The sequence below is a fragment of the Copadichromis virginalis genome, linkage group LG15 (assembly GCF_057382275.1).
Source record: "Copadichromis virginalis isolate Kocher_CV1m ecotype Utaka linkage group LG15, C_Virginalis_male_GT1.1, whole genome shotgun sequence".
Classification (NCBI taxonomy): Eukaryota; Metazoa; Chordata; class Actinopteri; order Cichliformes; family Cichlidae; genus Copadichromis; species Copadichromis virginalis.
This window is the reverse complement of record NC_140632.1, coordinates 15,367,763-15,373,419: the sequence shown is the minus strand read 5'-3', so window position 1 is coordinate 15,373,419 and position 5,657 is coordinate 15,367,763. Positions and strand designations below refer to the sequence as shown.

Genomic DNA, 5,657 nt, shown 5'->3' with positions numbered 1-5,657 from the left:
TACTGAGACCAGCCACGTTCGAGTCACTTAAATCACCTTTATGTCCCATGCTGATGCTCAGTGTGATCTTTAGCAGGTCACATGCCGTGTCTGCATGCCTAAATGCACTGTGTTGCTGCCAGCTAATTACCAGAGTTATTAGGATGCATTTTCTGGATTTTCTGGGAACCATGACTATCTGCTCACCCTTCCCATGTATGTTGCTGTGTTTCACTGATTAAGTAGAAACTATGATCCAGACCGAGAAGGATCAAAGCCATTAAGATCCACTGGGATCCGTGGATATCTCCCCAAAATTTTACAGCAATTAACCAAAAACTACAAAGGTCAAACACAAAGTGGTGTTAAGATAAAACATCATGAGGTTTCCCATCCTCTGGGGTCCATGATTGTTTGCTAAAAAGAAAAGAACACATCTGAGTCACAGTGGTTGACAAGCTAAATTTGCTATCCACTGAGCCATGCAGGTGAAAATGTTACAGTTTTTCTCAAATGCTAAAACACATGTCACAAACGTTACCACCAGGTCCCCCAATGTCCAAACACAACACCCTTCTCTAAAGCTACATAAACACAACCACACCTTCCCACTGCAAAACTCAAACTCCCACACCAAGAGAGCAGCTCGAAGCTGTCAAAACTGTAAACACTATACACAGCATTACACACTACAGCAAAACAATTGAAAACACAATGCTCAATTTGTGAGAAGGTTCTTTGGTTCATAACTGCCAATGCATATTTTTATAAACTGTACAGTAACGGATCGTCATAGAACCCTGCAGAGGATTAGGCATTTAGATTTGTGAGTTTCACATGAAGACTATAAATCTATAAAAACATCCTGCATGTACGTACACTACTGTAACACAACTCAATGCAAAAACAGAATCTATCGCACACAACAGTACTCTCGGAAACATGATCAGGGTGTGAAGTCTTTTTTATTGTCTACACGGTCATTTTACAGTATTACACACAGTCACTGTGCGGCATCATGTCGCCGAGCTGCATTGGGCCACATCACCGGCTATATTGTCCCTTGCTAGGCACCGCGGGAAAAACGCCCTGGAATGGCGAATCCATCCCTGGAAGGCCTCCACTGGGATGTCAGCACAGGCCAGCTCCATTGCCCGTACGAGGTTCTCTCTTGTGTATGGCTGTCTGTCATACACCTTCCATCTCCATGATGAGAAGAACTCCTCTATAGGGTTCAGGAAAGGGGAGTAGGGTGGCAGACAGACGTTTAAAAAGTGGTCACTGTTTGTGGTGAACCACTCTCTGATTTGGTGTGTCTTGTGGAAGCGGACGTTGTCCCAAATGATCACATACATGTGATGTGCTAGCCTAGGATGGTGTTGTTGACGGTCCAGGAGGATGTCTTTTAGCTCCTCTAGGAAGGTGAGGAGACGTTGGGTGTTGTAAGACCCAAGGACAGCATGCCGGTGGACAAGCCCCTCCGTACCCATAGCTGCACAAAGAGTAATATTACCCCCCCGTTGGCCAGGAACCTCAGTGATGGCTCTCTGGCCAATGATGTTACGGCCTCTTCGCCTTCATTTCTGGAGGTTGAAGCCAGCCTCATTCAGGAAGAGGTACTCATGGGGTCTGGCCATCGCGTCCAACTGCATTATCCTCTGTGAACATGGGAAAGCGTACAGGTGTTCAGAACAGTCAATCAGGTAGCACAGGTAGTCCAGAAGTAATGTAGGCCACTAAGCAACACAGTATGTCCACTAACTGTACTGTGGACATGGATGTATACGTACTTGCACATACTCGTAACGTTGTTCTATGTGTCGCGCAGAGTTGCGCTCAAAGGGAACCCTGTAGACCTGTTTCATCCTCATCTGTTGGCGCCGGAGAACTCGGTCTATTGTGGACACACTGACAGCATCAATGTTCTCAAAGTTTACATTATCTGCAATGACTTTGTCTCTGATCTCTCGGAGTCTAATGCAGTTGTTCTCACGGACCATATCTGCAATGAGGGTTTCTTGTGCCGCTGTGAATATGGCAACCCTCCCACCTCTATGTGGCATTCTTTCAGCTCTAAAGAAAGAAACATGTGTTGTCAATTGACTGATTTATATGTAAAACTACATGTAAGGTAACAGACCACTTTCACAGGCCTGTAAAACTGTAGTGTGACAAAGAAAGCAATAGCGTACTATACCTGTTGTGTTGTCTAAATGCCTTGATAATGGTGGCCACGGTGGACCTACTCAGGTTTGGATGTGCTCGTCGTCCCGCTTCAGCCATTGTCATGCTATGGACAATGACATGATCAATTACTGTTGCTCGCATATCATCTGTTATGATGGTGCGAGGTTGTCTTCTTCTCCCACCTGGACCTTCTCCTCTCTCTTGTTGGCCTCCTTGTCTTCCTCCTCTACTCCGAACTCCTCTTCTTCTTAGGCCTTCACCTCTTCCTCCTCTGATCTCAACCCCTCTTCCTCTTTGGCCTGCAGCTCTTCTCCTTCCGCACGCTCGAATGCCTTCATCCATTGTGATTGTTTGGCATCTTCACCAAACTATGCTTTCATAGGTGGGGTCACATCATTAGCAACAGGTGTCTTCAATTTTGAGTCGTTGTGTGTAGTGACTGACGCCAAGTGTGTTCCCTGTGTTCACAGATTGGTGACTGTGGCAAGCATTTTGCATCACATGAGCTTTCATTTGAGAATATGTGCAGAGTTGTTTTGCAACATGTGTTTTGGCAAGGAAAAATGTGTTTAGATTTATGAGTACAGAGGGTTGTGTTTTGTGAATTGTGTCTTCATGTGACATGTGTTTATGGTACTGGTATATGGTGGCTACATTTAGTAAATGTGTTTAGACTACTGGTCATTTGGGTTACAGGATTGGCTTTTGTGTTTTAACATTTGAGAAAAACTGTAACCATGATTTAGTCACTGAAATAACTCTTTAATAGCAGACAACGGTATGAGACAGATGAAACATGAAGTATATTACATAATACCTTCAGATAAAATGATGAGTTCACAGCCGAGTTAGTTGGATGCATTAGCGGTTGTCCTTTAGCAATATCAGACTTGGAATGAGATTGCCTGGGTCCAAACCTTTATATGAGTCCTCTCCACTGAGTTGACAAGGCTAATATGAGGCACTAAAACTGTTAAAAAGAATAAGGTCACTAACTCCATATCAGTTTACACGGACATAGTATAGTTGGCGTATGGATAAAAATGCCTTCAAGAACAACTAAAGTCCAGATTGAGGTGTCATACACAGTATATAGGCCGTGCTTGTGAGGTTTGCAACAAGAACATTGTAATGTTTTTTCATCAGGGATTTGGCTGTCCCCATCTTTGTGGAGGAGAGCTTTCTGCTCTGTCTCATTAGTTTTCAAAACCACATCCATAGAGTGACTGTGCACAGCTACTTAAAATCAAGTAGGCACAGAAAAACCCTCCTGGAGTCACTCGTCATTTTAAAGTTATTCAGAACTCACACATACCGGCATCACACTGAAAGTAATTTTCAGTGATTAGGGTTTTCATAAGCCAATCAGTGCCGATTAGACTCGGGTATAAAGGGAGATGTGAGGTGACTGGCTGAGTAACCTTTGATGGATGAGATCAGAAGGTTATTCCTCGGCCCAAGTCAAAGTGAATGTAGGATGAGGTGTGTTAAATATTGAGGATCCCCCACCACCCCCTCATTCGACAGTTTAGTCGACTCTAGCTCCAACTTCAGCGTTATGTAATGTTGTTTTCCTCGTGTTTTGTGGGGTGTGGGAAAGATTGTAAACCAGCTGCTAAGGAGGGGTAGTTGACTGTGTAATGCTTGGTTTCATCATACGGGTCATAGTACTATAAAGGCCGCTGACTGGAGCTACCTGTGTGACTGCAGAAGAATTTCAAGTGCCGCAGATACTCATTTGATACAAATAGCTATTCTTTACTTAGCAGTCCCTCAAAGAAAGCCACAGTCGGATCACAGCACTTTAAAAATCCACCAGGGCCTTTTTGTATGCAAATAAGTTCAGAACATTATATACACTCCTACAGAATCCCATTATAGTCTCCTTTAGCACCAATTAGTCATCACGGACTGCTATAATTATCATGGCGATATGGAGTACAAATACACATTTTTTAACACAATACAGTATTATCTGGGATGTCTTGTTTTTACAGAGAAGTGTACAAATAACCACTAAAACTGTGGGTGTAGACTTTATAATACATTAAAATTACAGTAAAGATTAGAATGTCTGTACCACTGTAAGGTTGGCCAATCTCATTTCCACATCAAAATACAAATAAAGCAGGAGACACAATGGCCACAATGTAGTGCCCTGTGTTTGATAGAGTTGTAGCAGGTAGCAGCAGAGTTGTAGCAGTCTCTTTAGACTAGATCAGTGTTGTATTTGTGATTAGTGACTGAATGTGATCCTTACAAAAGAACTGGCACTGACAATTCTTCCTATTATTGCAGCTGAATGCGGTAAGGAACAAAATAGAGCCTCTAAAGAAAGCTGTTGAAAGGAGTATTTATTAAAACCGCTCAAAGTATTGCCTTTGTTTGCACCTCTAATCTATACTTTAATAATAACAATGTATCTAACAACAGTGAAAAAATAATCAGTTATCTGCAACAATATAGAAAATTGTCTCCCTTTGAAAATGATATTATTAGCACATTGGACTATTATAACAAATGCTTCATTGTGTGAACCCTTTTGCTGTAACTGTGGTTGAGCAAAATTCACCTAGTTTATGTACTATAACATAGCAGAACCTTCAGTTTTTCATTATCATGAGCAACATGATGCTTGTGGGTTTTTACTTTGGTTTTTATTTTTATTGTATAGATGGCGCTGATACACTAGAATGCTCAAATCTGAACTTGAATGGCATCCCATTTTTCATCCATAGGGTTTTATATGACGGCAGCCCATCCTTTTGCAGCTATAACAGCTTCAATTCTTCTGGGAAGGCTTTCTGCAAGGTTCAGGAGTGTGTTTGTGGGAACGTTTGACCATTGTTTTAGAAGCACATTTGTGAGGTCAGACACTTATGTTGGATGAGAAGGCCTGGCTCACAGTTTCTGCTCTAATTCATCCCAAGGGTGTTCTGCCGGGTTGAGGTCAGGACTTGCTTTGTGCACAGTCATGGTGGAACAGGACGGGACCATTCTCAAATTGTTCGTACAAAGTTGGGATAATGAAATTGTCCAAAATGTCTTGGTGTGCTGAAGCTTTAAGAGTTTTTTTTACTGGAACTACAGGACAGAGAACAAACACTGAAAAAACCCCACCAAACTTTACACTTGGCAAAATGCAGTCAGACAAATAGGTTCTTTGGCAACTGCCAAACCCAGACCCATCCATCTGATTGCCCCGTGGAGAAGCATAATAAATCACTCCAGAGAACACGTCTACCCTGCATGCTTTACACCACTGCATCTGACACCTTGCGTTGCGCTTGGCAATCTAAGGCTTGGATGCAGCTGCTCGGCCATGGAAACCCAATCCATGAAGCGCTGTTCTTGAGCTAATCTGAAGTTTGGAGGTGTGTAGTGATTGACCCTGCAGAAAGTTGGTGACCTCTGCGCACTATGTGCTTCAGCATCCATTGATCCTGCTCTGTCATTTTACTTGGCCTGTCACTTTGTGGCTGTTTTTTCAA

General features: G+C 42.7%; 1 pseudogene; it reads right to left on the bottom strand.

Moving 5' to 3' along the window:
• Window positions 1–1,035: 1,035 nt before the first annotated feature.
• Window positions 1,036–2,228, bottom strand: LOC146692159 (uncharacterized; annotated as a pseudogene).
• Window positions 2,229–5,657: the final 3,429 nt, after the last annotated feature.